Below are 15,878 nucleotides of genomic sequence, written 5' to 3' on the forward strand. Positions count from 1 at the left end.
TTGGGTGCCATGTCATTAGTTTTTCCATTGCCAAGTTGCGTGCAGTGGTTGGGGTTTGTGGCTTTGTGTTTTCTTTGGAATCCATTGATACTTGTGTGGGCTTCTTGTGGATTTCAATTGTCATTTTGGTTGCCACTATCAAGTATAATTTCTTTGAGGTTATCAAGATTTCATTGGAGTACTCTGCCATTTCATTTTGGTTACCAATTTTTGAGTTGTTTACTTGGGTATCCATATTTGCTTACGTTTGTTTGCCATGATTGGCTTCTTTACCCATAACTACCTTGTTGATTGTTTATTGAAATGTCCTACAGGTGTAGGTTTCATCACTTTTTGTGGATCTACAACTATGGGTTGTACTTCCCACAAGTGATCACATAAGGAAGAGAACGGGGTCTAGGAGGGGCTCTTTATTTGGCAGTTTAAGGAAGTCAAACCTTTAGTTTTAAGAAAGTAATCAAAAGACAACTTTTGAATTCAAACAGGAATAATGGTTGGTTTATTTGAAGTCAAATTTTCCTCCAAAAATGGAATTTAAAATCTAGCAGGTAAAACCATATCATGTAGCATATCTATGGAAAGAGCTCAATGCGTAGATTACAAATCTATGATTTCTGCTCAAATCGGAGATCATATGTGAGAGTTATGGAAGGCTGAAAATATTAAATTGTCCACCTCCTTTTTGGAGAGAAGTGCATTCTTTGACCACTCTTCACATCTCTTACACACTCACCATTCTTGCACACATGGCGTACACCTAATCCTCAAAATAATGATCACCTCCATAATCTCATCGCAAAAAAAAGAGGCCCTCCTACACCCCATCCTCTTCCTAATGACTTTGTGCAAGTGGAGTGAAATAAAAGATGTCATTAAGTGTGAACTTTAAAGAATCCTCTTGCCATTCTGGAGTTGCTTTGTATATCCGCATCCAAGGAATGCCTACGATGTCTGCCTCATTGGTTGCTACTTGTATCTGACATGAGATGAAACTGAAGTGAAAATTGATAGCCATCAATATTGATTGGCAGATTGATTTGTCCTAGGCTTACAATCTTCCCTTGATTTTCCCCCTTTAGTTCTATCTGATTTGTGGATAGTGGTGCATCTATCATCTTTCTGTATGTAGAATAATTGATGATGTTGGCTTTTGCTCCTATGTCCATAAGTGCTCACTCTCTCGATCCATCTAGAAGTCGTATTTTGATGCATACATACATGCCTCCAAGAAAATTATGCTCCATGTAAATGCCTTCTATTTGAGGAGGTGCCATTGTTGATTGTGTTTGATATTTCAAGGTATCTCTTTGTTATTTGCACTTTAAAATACACAACTTAGCTTCCTCTTGAGCCTTTTCTTTATTTGCCTTGGCTTGTTTCTTCCTTTTTGTAGCTTTGTGGATCTTCTACAAAAATTTGGTGGTTAGAGGCAAATGATATTTCTTTGATATGCAACCATAGATCCAATTGGACATCTCTTCTGCCTTTAATGTTGTAAGCTTTATGGCTCTACTTGATGATATACCATGAATCAAAAATGGGCTAGTAGAATTGATCCTCTTTGTGGCGTGGACTTTATAATGGATTTTCTTTCAAGGTCCACTGCAATTTGAGTTTTCCACAATATGTAGCCAATGTTGAAGCACTGTGTGAGCTACTTTTGATTATTGTTGATGACTCTCTTGCGGAATTCGTCATTGCTTGTCGTTGTAGGACATTATTTGACTTGCCATTTTTTTATGGAGGTTTTTTGTCGACTTTGGAGATAAAGATTCTCTTGATAAGCATATGGAGAGTCTTACCACGCAAAGAGCGAGTTTTTCCGAGCAAAGAAAAACGTGAGCAAGTGTTTGTACGCTATACAATAAATTTTATCATCAACAAAATATCTATTGTTTTTTATATATTGATGCACTACAATAAAAAGAGTTTTCAATGGATAGACTACCTCCTAGATTCCAAAAGATCAAAGTTTACTTTAAAAAAAAGTAACACAATATCTGAAAATATTATCTTCTGAATCAATCTCTATTTATCTATTTGTAATCTCCTCTGCGTCTACTCTTCTTTGGCTTGGATTTTTCTCGCTTGGGCTTCACATGTTTGCGCGCTCTTTCAGAGAGTTTCTTTTTGAATGAGAGAGAGAGAGAGAGAGAGAGAGAGAGAGAGAGAGAGAGAGAGAGAGAGAGAGAGAGAGAGAGAGAGAGAGAGGGAGGAGAAGAAGACAATACCCAGCTTCGTCTCATTATGGTTTCGTGAGAGTGGGCACTGATCAAGGAGGGTGATGAGTCATGACCTAGTTGTTGTCGACCTGGTTGAGCAGTTCCATCACGATGTTGTTAGAGAAAGGGATCTGGCTAAGGAGTTAGGCGAAACTACAGGCTTGATTACTTCCACTCTCTCTTGATTTCTTGTTGTCGACCTGGTTGAGGGCGTAGGTGGAAGTGCGGGCTTGATCACACACACACACACACACACACACTTTTTGGTGATTAGGCTCAGAGCCATTGCTAACTTGACAAGCAATCAATAGACTTGGCAAGCAGCCATTGCTAACTTGACGCACTTGCCGTCCGACTGCCAATAGCTTCTATGGCACAAAGCTAAGAGGTTCAGATAGTGGCCATGGCCGCAATGTGATTGTTGGCCCGCTTTTTGTAGTGCTGGCCATATTCATCATGGACGTCTTGGGCATCATGGCAGGCTTTATCGGCTACGTCTAAGAAAAAAACAACATGGAGAAAGGTGTGTTAGGCTGCATTCCTTATAACTTGAGAGGCTTGAGCGTTTGCAAGCCATGGGCTGGAGCATCAACCACTTGAGGAGATCCTGAACAGAGCAAAGGGAGTTGGAGGAATTTTGAAGCATTCGAGCTCTTAGGCTGCAGGGGTTCACTTCTGACTACCATGTGTGCGCCTGTAATTTAAGGAAGATTACCTCAAGAAATCTTGCCACTGTTGCACGACAATGCCCAAGTGGCAAGCCATTTGCCCACATGAAAAGCCATTTGTGAGTGTTGAGGTAGTGGTCTTCTTGTCCGTGGTCTGACGTGATCGATGCCCAAGCACTGCTCACTGAATTCCACGTTGGCTACTCACTTGATTCCACCTCTGTGGCTACTAAGAGCTGGGTGCACCTCTTGGAGGGAGTTGCTGCCACATGGCAACATATCCTCTCATTTTAATATAGATGTATAAGATGTTCCTTTTCTATTTATTTTGTGTAGCTTTGCTATTTACTATCCTTGAGTCCCACGTGTATAGGGTGGCCATTTTAGACCTTCACTGTCGGCCTTGTTATCAAATTGCACTTAGCTTGTTTGTTGTTTAGGAAATGTAAACTTTTCACATTAGAGGTAGACAAGACTTGGCAACAACTACCATGGGTCACAAATGTTTTTGGTCATATGAACATCACCCCCAAGGGATCCGATTTGATGAAATCATTGTGGGGTGCTTGGAATAAGTTCAAATCGTAGATTTGTCCAAAATGGGACAACCATCAGCGTCACCGAATCCTCCATTATGACACCATCTCGTTTCCCCTGAAACCTTGCCTCCCTATTCAAGCCAGATATTTCAGGACAGCAAAAAGGATTCACAGAAAAGGAGCCAGAATTTTGGGAGACATTTGGAATAAATAAGAACATAGATGGCTCTTTTACTCGGAGCTGATCAGGAAATTAAGACTTCAACCTTGGGAGATAGATTTATTACTCACGAGGATGTATTGCCTGCCAGTAGACTAGCTCTAGATGCTCTCGATCTCAGAACCCCTTATGGCTAAGGTGTTTGGATGGAGAGGAGGATTCTCCCTATCATCCCCCATCCCCCCACCTAAAGACATTGACCCGCCCCTTCATGTCACTCTGAATAGAAAGTGGAGCCAGAATTGGGACAGAAAAAAGTGGTGCTCTGAATTCAAAGCTATATAGTCTCCAAACATCCCTCTTAGAAAATCTTTGTTGCTTTGGTTGATTCTACACAAAGAAATATGGACAGGAGTAAAATGTAGAGATTGTGGTCAGGGTTCTGGACTGTGCTCCCGATGCGTAAATACAGAATAAGACCTCCCTCAATTGTAGATCCTCTATTAGGATCTTGACCCCATTGGCAGAAGTTTTAAGGTTTTGACCCTCTACCAAAATATGGCTCTTGGGAGACTCAGTTAAAATCATCTTGTCATATTGGGCCAAAATCCGTAATGAGTTCATTTGGATCATGTCAAAAGAGAGGTGTGCAGTGGTGTTTGAGGAGTCTTACCAGACTAAAAGTCTGAGAATGTTGTTTATTGACTTCAATTTGTTGATATTCCAGCTAAGTTTGGACCAGTCCAGGATCTACCATGCTCAAAGCAAAGTGTTGGAAAATTGCAAGGCCAACTATGAAGCACTATTGAGCACCTGGACGAAGGAAACTCACCCAAGGAGGACATTGCAACAGAGAACTCAGGAGGTAGAAGGAAAGCTGACAGGATTCATAATCTGCTGCGATCAAGTTCACAAGCGGATGCTTAAAATTGAGCATCGAATACTAGGTTACTAGTGTAATGGTCATTACCCTTTTTGTTTTTTTGTTTTGGCCCCTACTCTATAACCTCTTGTATATTCCCTCGCCCCTCGTGGGGTCCATGGATGTAATTTTTTCAAAGTCTCTCTAATACAAGTCTGCTCTCTTTGGTTTTTTCTTTTAAACAAGAGTTGTGAGGGAGCGCTCTACTCAGAGGCCTACCCCATGCGAGGTGCAAGGGGAAAGGAGGCCCAGGCTGGTCGGATGCTCACATGGAGTTGCTAAGGGTGCTACACTTCTTGGTGGTTTTGTCATGCGGAGGTGGATATCAATGTCTGGCTTGATCCCAATGAGGTCAACAAAATCTCTATGGCCAATTCAAGGCAAAATATTAGAAAGTTGTTCAAGGATGGCTTTGTGATTTGGAAATTGACCAAGATACACTCGCAGGCAAGAGCAAAGAGTGCTTTGGAGACTAAAAGGAAAGCCGTCATTTAGGATATGGTAAAAGGCGGGGTACTAGGGAGGCTAGGATATGGTAAGAGGTGGGGTACTAGGGAGGCTAGGCTACCCTCTAAAGTTCTTTGGTTGAGGCGGATGTGAGTGCTTCGCCGGTTGTTGTTGAGAAGGTACCGGGAGGCTAACTAGAAGATTGACAAGGATATGTACCATGATATGTATATGAAGGTCAAGGGTAATGTGTTTATGTTAACAAATAAGCCCGTGCTCATGGAGAGTATTCACAAGTCTAAAGCTGATAAGGCTCATGAGAGGACACTTTTTGATCAATTTGAAGCCCGTAGAGCTAAGGGAAAAGCTATCAAGGAGTGAAAAATTGCCAGGAGGGAAGAGCGCTTGGCACAGGGACTGAGTACTGAAGCATCCCTGCATCAGCTGCCCCTAAGGCCACCAAGAAGTCCAAGCAGTGAGCGGCATAGCAAGATTTATCCAAGAGCTGTGACTTGATAGTACTTCAATAGAAACCTTGGACCTTTGAGCTTGTGTAATGAGATATAGTTTTTGCTTTACTCTTGAAAGCATGACTATTGCAAGCCTATAAGGGTTTGCATTTTGCAAATTTTCCCCATCTCTTTCTTTGACTATTGGTTATTGTTGCCGATATTGTTACTATGTCTTTTTTGTTGTTTCCAAAGGGAAAAAGAAGAAGAAGAAGAGAGTTTTGACATCGTAAAAAACTATGAAACCTTAAATATCTAGCCGATGAGGAGAGAGAGAAGTGTGATTTAGTAGTTGCACCTCTCTGGAGGTCTCCTTTTGCTGCATCTACCCGTCCACGTTGGCAGGAGCTCTTTCAGAGACTTTTGTTTTAAGAGATTGAGATAGAGCGAGGAGAGAGAAAGAGAGGGGGAGGGGTTGAAAAAAAAAACTTTGGCTTAAAGTGATCCCACCTGCAAATTTTGAGATTTACTTAAATTTGAAAGTGAGAAAACCTTCAAAATTTAGAGAAATTTAGCGTCATTTGTTGTCAAAACCTTCAAATTTAGTCACTTTACCACTAAAATTCTCATAGGTAGATTTGTCAAGTTTTCATAGCAAAGATATTTTTTTGAGCATTGGTCCCTGCCCGTACGTGAAAGAGTTCGCGTCTCTTTCGAAGAGATTTTTTGAAGGGTTTTGTTTATACCTTCCTGCCTCATCTATTGTGAGTTTCCTATTCCTTCAAAACCAAATTTTTCAATGATTAGGGACCCTGAGATTTACCTTTCCTAGCCAACACAGTTGTCTCAATGTGGCACAATGTTGTTCGTTGTAGCACAACAAACCTCCCGGCTACCCCTTGGAGAGGGGGTTACCTTATGGGGTGCTAAAGACTGATGCTTGGGCCCACCGATCGAAGGCTACCTATGATGGTGTGATCCAAACTTTAATGTATACCACGATGTGGATTTTCTCAAAAGAATAGCCTCATTGCAATAATAGAATTCATGAGTAACTTAAAATGCATAGTATGTTATCGTGCATCAACCCACAATAACTTGAGGTAGATGAAGAGAGAGGAGGAGAAGAAGAAGAAAAGTGAAGAGAAGCTCAAGCTCCCAGACTCTCCTTATTCATGAGATTTGTTCGAGTGGCAAAAACCTTACTCTTTTAGTGTAAGTCTCGTGGTCCCACATGTAGGGAGGTAGGAATAAGAGAGTTATATCCAAAAGAGGAATATCAACATGCCATTGTATGGGTTCCAATTGTTCTAGCCCATCAAAGAAAACATTCTACCAAACCCTTGTTTAAGGAGTCTTTTTTGTCAAAAATTTGTGGTCGTTTTACCATTAAAATTAGGTGTAATCTTGTTTTGTTTTCTTTTTGGTGCTTGAAGTCACCTAAAAAATCTTGTTTGGTTTTTGTTTTGTATAGTGTGCCTTGGCCACTCTTGCTCGTTTTAGGGATTGCTCGGAAAATCTCACTCGAGATTTGAGATTCCTCGCATATGGAGACCTGCAATTTTTGCTCCAAATCATTGTCTATTGGTTTGGGTAGACATTTCTTTATTGTTGATGTAGAAAAAAAATATATAAGAATTTGATGATGAGGGTTTGTAGATTAAGGTCTAAAACCTGGATGCCTCGCTCATTTAGTGGCTTAGCTACCCGATTTTGACTTTTATGCCATGTATGTTTAATGGCAACTTGAACTTACATGTTCAAGGCCAGAAACTCAATTCCATAAGTTCTAAAAATTTAGGCCTTTTCCATTGTTTTGGTCTTTGGATGCCACCATTTTTTTTAGTAGGTTGGCATATTTTGGCTCCTCTTGACTTGCTTATCGTATGTTGACACTTCTTTGTAAAACAAGTTCTTCAGCTCTACTGTAGAGACTGATGGAGCCTTTGCTTTATCTCCCATGAGAAGCAGTTGTAGAGATGTGTGGGTACTCTGTGATTGAGTTTCCACAAGCAATTTTGGAACCCACCTTGTCTTTGGTCCTTGTGTGACCGTCTTTGGCATTTTAACTTCTTCTGTAATTTGATGAACACTAGGCTTCGGTATCCAAACCTAATGATTTTCATTGTAAAAGCCTTGCTTTTGCAGTTGAAGATGAGGTATCCATCTGGAGATTGCAACAACCTTGGTTGCAATTGGCTTTTGTTGGATGTTGGTTGTCTTTTCTTGCTTTGAGGAAGAAGCTTGTGCTGCATGATTTCTCTTGGATGTCCCAGATTGAGCTACAATTCTTGGTAACCATATTTGAGTGTTACCTTCATAGACTCCTTGTGCTTTGAGTAGCTTCATTGGAATCATCTGATGCTTCACTTGTTTGTGTTGGGTAGTTTTGACAAGGTGAAGGAGTACGAGCGGAAGTGCGACGCGAGAGAGAGTGCGAGAAGAAGAGCACGACGATATGGTGAACTCGCTCTACTGTAATGTGTAGAGCATAGTGAGTTCTTATTAGGTTTTTACAAAAGAATATGTGTACATACCTGGCGGCCTGCCCACTTACCTGGGCGACCACATTGGGCTTTATACCCCAACAACCTCCCACTTAAAGTCCAATGTGGTACTTTAAGTGTGAGAGAAGCTACTATACAAGCTAATATACAAGAGATGTAGAGAAGTGATGTACTACCCTACACCTAACTGCTTGCGAAAATGCGCAAAGCTCTCTGAGGGAAGTCCTTTTGTAAGAACATCAACAGGATTTTCTATGGTGTGAACTTTGACAAGCTGAATTTGCTTATCCTCGAGCATTTCCCTGATCAAATGATACTTCACATCCACATGCTTTGTCTTTGAGTGATAAACTAGATTGCGAGCCAATTGTATAGCACTTTGACTATCACAATATAACACAGGCATCTCTTCTTTGATTCCCAAATCTGTTACTAGTCGATTAAGACAAATTGATTCTTTGCTTGCCTTTGATGCTGCAACATATTCAGCCTCTGTAGTAGACTGAGTAACACAATCTTGTAATCTAGAACGCCATGATACTGCTCCACCAGCCAATGTAAAGACATACCCTGACGTAGACCTTTGGTTGTCTAAGTCACCTGCATAATTTGAGTTTGTAAAACCCTTTACACTTAGCTCCTGACTCCCATAGCCTATGCACATACTCTTTGTAGCTTTCAGGTATCTCAATATTCCTTTCACTGCCTCTCAATGTTTCTTGCCTGGGTTTGACATGTATCGACTTACTACTCCCACTGCAAATGCAATGTCTGGGCGAGTAGCAATCATTGCATACATCAAACTACCCACTGCAGACGCATATGGAATCTTATCCATATCAGCCTGTTCTTCCTCAGACACAAGACAATCTTGTTTACTAAGTTTCACATATGGTGGCAATGGAACACTCATTGCTTTCCCTTTTCCATATTCAAACGTTGCAAAACCTTGTCAATATACTCTGTTTGAGATAACCAAATCAACTTCTTTGATCTGTATCTCTCAATGCGCATACCAAGTATATGACTTGCCTCACCCATGTCTTTCATGTCAAACGATTTTGCCATCTTTGACTTCAAAGCTGAAATTTCTTCCAAGTGCTTGCCAGCAATCAACATGTCATCCACATACAAAATAAGGATCAGCCAACAGCCATCCTTAGCCTTCTTTGTATATAGACAGTGATCGAACTCACTACGTTTGTACCCTTGAGAAAGCATAAACTTGTGGAACTTATGGTACCATGCCCTCAGTGATTGTTTTAAGCCATAAAGACTCTTTAACAACTGGCACACCAAATCTTCCTTGCCTTTCTCAACAAACCCTTCTGGCACACCAAATCTTCCTTGCCTTTCTTACTAAATTCCTTTGGAACATGAGTATATGACTCACAGCCAAAGACTCTGAGATGCTTGTATGAGGGCATTTTGCCTGACCATACCATCTCTGCCACTGAATCCTTCTGCAAAATCTTGCTAGGAGATCTATTTATAAGATCAAAAACTGTTGATACAGCTTCATCCCAAAACCCATTTGGCAGTTGTGCATTAGACAACATACTTCTGACCTTCTCTTGTATGTACCTATTCATCCTCTCAGCAACACCATTTTGAGGAGGATTGTAAGGAGTAGTAAGTTCACGTTTTATACCTTTTGACTCACAAAAGTCCTGAAAGGCCTTTCAAACATACTCTCCACCATTGTCAGTGCGTAAGCATTTAAGCTTCTTGCCACTCTGATTCTCCACAAGTGTCACAAACGTTTTGAAAACACTAAACGCTTCATCCTTGTGCTTGAGAAAGTAAACCCATACTTTCCTGGAGTAATCATCTATAAATGTCATCAAGTAAGAAGCTCCCCCTAGAGATAGGTTAGGCATAGGTCCACACAAATCACTATGAACAAGTGTCAAATGTGTATCTCTTCTACTGCTTCTATGCTTATGTGGCTGCAGTGTTTGCTTACCATACAGACAATGTTCACAGAATTCAAAATCATTAAATGAAAATCCAAGCAAACAACCAAAACGAGACAAGATTTCCATTCCCTTCTTGGGCATATGTCCTAACCGGCTATGCCACAAAGAAACGTTCGGCTGCTCGGTTACATTGATTACATTTTTAGAGACATTTGATACATAAATCATGTAAAGTCCGCCAGACTTTACTCCATGTGCTACTGTCATAGAACCCTTGGATATCTTCCACATATTCTGTCCAAAAGTGGTGACGTAGCCAGCATCATCAAGTAAACATGTGATGATCAAGCTCTTTGAAATTGCGGGAACATGTCTCACATTCTTCAGTGTGAAAGAAGAGCCATTCTGAAACTTCAATTGAACATCTTCAACACCTACGATCTCACATGTCTGCCCATTGCCTAGCCGAACATGATCTTTAGTGGTCACATAAGAGGTAAACCACTCCTTGTTTGGAGACACATGAAGTGATGCCAATCAGTCTATAATCCAGTCACTCAGTGCATTTCCATCAGATGCTGTAAGAAGAGCTGAGTCCATTGTATTTTTCAAGAAGTAGATATCTCTTGACACTAGACTGTCATCCTCTGCAACAGTGTTTGTCACATTTATTTCTTGAATCTTCACTGAGGACTTGTTCTTCTCACCATGGTCTTCAGCTTTCTCTTTGCCTTTTTCTGCTTTCCATTCTCTGCAGTCTCGTTTCATGTGACCCTTCTTGCCACAATGGTAGCATTCTATGTCACTCTTGCCTTTAGCACTGCGGGACTTGCTACGAGACTTTCCACCTTTGTACTTTTCTTTGGTCCTTCCCCTGACAACTAAGGCTGTTACTTTGCCTTTGTCCATTGTCTTTCTGTTGGTTTCTTCAGTAAGCAGACTGCCTTCTACACCTGCTATGGTCAAACCATCTGGAGGTGCAGAATTACTCAAAGCTGTGCGAAAAGTGTCGCAACTTTCCGGCAATGTGATCAACAGGAACATAGCTCTAACAGGTTCATCAAACTTCACACCTTGAGCTGACAACTGATTGTAGATGGTGTTGAATTCATTCAGATGATTGGACATAGGGGTCCCTTCTCTCATCTTCAAGTCAACAAGCTTCTTAAGCCAGTATACCTGTGAAGCTGCACTCTACTTCTCATAAAGATCACTCAGCTTTGTCCATGCTTGATAAGCCGACATCTCGTCTGCTACATTGAAGTAAACGCTTTCTGCCAAAGTCAGCATAATGGTAGAAAGTGCCAATTCATCCATTTCGCTCCATTCATCTACGTCCATATCTTCTGGTTTTATCCCCTTGAGCTTTATAAGTTTTATCTGCTTCTTTTGTACCAACACCTGCCAAATTTGCTTCTTCCACAATGGGAAATTGGTTCCATCCAGCTTTTTGATATTGTAAAAAGCAGTGTTCTGTGATCCAGCCATAGCTACGCTTCACAGTAGTTTACTTTCCTGGGAAAAATTCTCCAAAGTTTCCCCTTTAAACTGACCTCTGAACCAATATCAACCTGTCAAATGAACCAAGAAAGCTTCAAATTCTGCAGAAATTTTGGCAGAGTCTCCTTTGTAAAATGGCTCTGGTGTACTAAATACAGACCAAAAACAACTCAAAAAACCACTATCTCTCTAGCACTGTAAGTTGTGGGTAAACTTGTGCTGCACCTGTACTGTATCTCACTATCCTGTCACTGTCCTGTAAGCATAGACTGCGACAATGCCTCAACGGCAGTAAAGCAAAGATGCAATCCCAACTGTCTAACTCACAGTCAATACATCCTAGCTGCCTATCTAAGGGTGCTCGAGGGATCGCTCCAAGACCTGTATCACCGAAAGGATCTCAAAATTCGAGAATCACCCAGCTCAATAAAACCTCACTCGACCCTCAACAAAGGCTGCAGTAAATCTGGCAGTACATAGACTTCCCACAAAGTCATACATCCACAAATTTCCCACTGTATGCTGTAACCGCTGCGGCGGTTGTTTGCTGCGTGACTCACAGCCAGCAAACCCTCAACAGACATACATCATCTCTGACAATACATCCCATGTGGAAGTACCTGCAATGTCAGGATGAAATCTGGAATATCAAGCAGCAAACACAAGCTACTTGATGAACTAGTGGATGTCGCCTACAGTCTGTGTGTAGATGTGCCCGTGTCGTATGTGACAAGCCTTCAAGAACTATGAGCCGTCCTTCGATGTGTAGACAGCCACAAATCAACACTCTGGGAGTGCCGATATCCTCAGCACCTGCAGTCGTAGGCCGAAACCCCAAATTTGCAGAGTCGGATCTGCACCCGCCGAGACCACGTAGTCGAAAATGGCCTGCGCAGAACTTTATCGAAGCCGAACGGTGGCCGAGATGACCTCAGAATGAAATTCTGAGAACACCGAGCCCTTCGAGCTCACATACAGGATTTGGGGCCGTGTCTTCGCCTGTCGAATCTCACTCCAATCTGAGCAGGTGACTCTGGCTATCTGCAAATGCTGCCCCGAGCCTCAATCTGAGCTCTGATACCAGTTGAAGGAGTACGAGCGGAAGTGTGACGCGAGAGAGAGTGCGAGAACAAGAGCACGGCGATATGGTGAACTCGCTCTACTGTAATGTGTAGAGCATAGTGAGTTCTTACTAGGTTTTTACAAAAGAATATGTGTACATACCTGGCGGCCCGCCCACTTACCTGGGCGACCACATTGGGCTTTATACCCCAACACTAGATTGCATGCCAAATATATATGCTGCAAATGATTTAGTGTGGTTAGCACCCTTTTATCATCTCATGTATCAGCAAGAAAGGTCATGATACATAGATGCCACATATAATTTAGTGAGGTTAGCACCCTTTTATCATCGCCGCTTGTATCCGCAAGAAAGGGCATGACACATAGATACAATCGACTTAATGACACCTTACTTTTGTCATTTCCATATATCATAGAAGTGAACATTGTACCATTAGCATTTATACCGCAGCGTACAGTTCTATTGCACTGAGTTCGTATGTACATTTGATGTGCTAGCTCCATCATCTTCTCTCTTGTGAACACGTTGAGTTGGGGCATACGCAGATTGTAACCCAAAGGCCTCAAGATAAAGCTGCAATACATTTGGTGAGTTCACACTCTTCCATCCACTTTGCATCCACAGGTGGATAGTTCTTGAACTTCACCAAATAGCATCTTGCAACCTTTCTCTTTCTTTTGGCATGTCCTTTAAAACACTCGGCTGAATCCTTAGCCTTCTCTGCATTTCCTGGAAGCTTCAGGAGTCGCTTTTGCAAAGAACCTCTTTGCTGAATTTTTCTTTGATTGATCCCCTTTCACGATGCTCCCGAATCCACTATCTTCTCCCTTCAACAACGCATGCCCAGTGTAGGCAACTTCCATAAGCTGAGTAAGCGTGGCCACTCGATTCTTTGTACAGTAGTCTTCGAGCCCTTTAGGCAACCCACAACAATACTTCTCAATCTGCTATGTTGGTGGCACAGACCTCTAGGAAGTTACTGAAAGCAACGCTTTACAAAACTTTCGATTGTACTCCTCTAAGCTTTTGAAGAAGCCGCACTGAGTTGGTGCCAATCTGTGTCACCAGTGTCTGACTATTATCTATCCATTTTGTTGATTTCTTTCTTATTATTTATTTACTTTCACTTTTTGGAAACACCCCTCGGGAAATCTAACTGCCCTGCATTGCATAGCTAGTGTGGAAATGTCCAGAGGGAGTCCAGGCCTGACGGCAAGAGAGCACTAAGGTTGGACAAGGACTATGGTTAGTCAAACTGGGGTCATTGACTAGCCAAAGTGGAATCCCTTGCTACAGAGGCTACATTTCAGTTATGGGTGTGGCTGCAGTGTACAAAGAGGGTCGTACGACGTAGAAAGATACAATGGCAACATCTCCTAAAATTTAGGGAACTGCTATTTTAGGACCTGAAAATGTCTTCGCGTCATTACGTGCAGTTTGACATGGGGATCATTTTGTTACTCTGTGGCCAAGTCAACAGAGGCTGCAGGTGAGATATTTTTACACCCGAGGGTCTAAAGCGGGAAAATGCACAAATGAGTGACACTTGGCACTCTGAGGCCAGTTTACTACTTATAGAGAAGGCAAAAACGTGATTTTCAGCTATGAGCTCATTTTCAAGTTTCCTGTCACACAGGTTAAGAGCTATGGAGTGCTTGCTTTCCCTCCTATGTACAGTGCGGTGCCAGGAGTGATGCCCTGCACGCTACGCACTGCCCTCTCTCTCCCCTATGGCAGTATGTTATGCCCCTCTAGTGGGATTTTCATTTGACCAATGTACAGTTGTGTGGGTTCATGCACGATTGCCGAGGCAAGAGCCTCTTGCACAGGTACTGGATTAGCTAGCGGCTAATCCCGCGCAGGTACAGGTGAATTCCGAGAGGTTTCACGCCAGAAATCTCGTCCAATTCAAAGGGCAAGTAGCCCTACAGGTGCGGGAGCTCGAGAACTTGTTACGGATGCAACCGGCACGCGAAACGGAGCCCGAAACAGAAAATTACAGCCTGCTGTGTATTTTTGCAGGTTTAGGGTTTTGGCCCTAAACGGTCCCTAATACCCCCAGGAGGTTCGGGGACGCGAGGGGACCGCTGTACAGGTGATCTGGAGCATTTTTGGGGCTGAAAACTGAGAGTTCAGCGTGCTGCAAATTCTCGCCAGGTTTTGCAAAGTGCCTGTATGTGTCGGGAAGGTCATTTAATGCGTGGGAATAGTGACTGTGAAGGGTCCTAGTACAGTTATGCTGCCGAAATCGGGCCGGAACAATTGAAATTCAGCCAAGTTTGTGCGGGGCAGCTTGTAGGGAACCACAGCGTTTATTCCTCTTTTAAGCAATAAAGAAATATCGAAAGGGGCGCCTAAGTTAGGGGCCAATCCGGTGTCGGTCTTCTCATACAGGTGCATTCTAGCAGCCTGTATCCCTTTCCCCCGTGTTGTGTCTTGAAAGAACACGTAGAATAGACGACTAATAATGGGTGAAAGCTAAATCAAGGTTTGAAATAAAGTCTACCGCCCTTTTTGGATTGAACAGGCCGGTTTCATGGTTCCATCGACGGGATTAAATCACTTTTTCCCATAGAAGTGAGCCTTGGTCAGTTTGGGCTTGAAGACACGGGAGATCATAGACCAGACACAGCAAATTGCAATTATGGCTCACAGACCAGATGATGTGACTGAAGAGGTTTCCTCTTCACAAGGTCAACAGACACATGAAGTGGGTGAGTCTTCAAGACCGCCACAGACGGATGATGATATACTCAAGACCCAGTTGGCTACTGCGGTGGCTATGTTCACACAAGTAATGCAGAACCCGAGGTTTTTAGCCTTTCTGCAACCTCCTCTTCTGTCTCAGCAAGTTGGGTCACTGGATCATATTCAAAAGCCTGTTAAGGCTCGAGCACAAGTGATTTATACTCCACAGTCAATGGAAACACCTGTACACTTGACGGAGAACATGCAATCTCCACAACTTGTGCCTAAGGTGCAAGAACAGGTGGCTGAGATGCCAATCTTTCAGGCTCTACCAGTTCAGCTAGCCACTTTTTAGCAGCCTATAGCTGGTTCTAATGGGTAGGGAAGCAACCTACAGGCTATGCAACAAGTCTTCCCACCACCTTCAGTACACCCTAGCTATTTTGGAAGTGGATCGGTATTCAAGAGTATGGCTGGTCATGCACCTGGAAATCTGTTTTACACGCCAGGAACAGTGTTTGGGGGTGCTCAAACGATGATGCCCAACCCCATGTATGGTGTCACGGGCATGCTACCAGGGTTTCAAAGCACTCAGGACCAATTTCGGATGCCACAGGCAAATTTTGGTATGGCTGGAATTACAAATCAGCAGCCAAATATGGCATTTCCAGGTCAACTTAATTGCGGTCAGGGAACACAAATGAACCCTAACAGTGTTCCCATGTTTCAGTCACTTCCATATGACAATTTAACGCCGCTGGAGAGGCCAA

At 42.5% G+C, this 15,878-nt stretch overlaps 1 pseudogene; it reads left to right on the forward strand.

The window, feature by feature from the left end:
- Window positions 1-4,835: 4,835 nt before the first annotated feature.
- Window positions 4,836-5,474, forward strand: LOC147451174 (large ribosomal subunit protein eL19y pseudogene; annotated as a pseudogene).
- The last annotated feature ends 10,404 nt before the right edge of the window (window positions 5,475-15,878 follow it).

This window comes from Adiantum capillus-veneris, chromosome 9, assembly GCF_014529385.1.
Source record: "Adiantum capillus-veneris isolate H3 chromosome 9, ASM1452938v2, whole genome shotgun sequence".
Classification (NCBI taxonomy): domain Eukaryota; kingdom Viridiplantae; phylum Streptophyta; class Polypodiopsida; order Polypodiales; family Pteridaceae; genus Adiantum; species Adiantum capillus-veneris.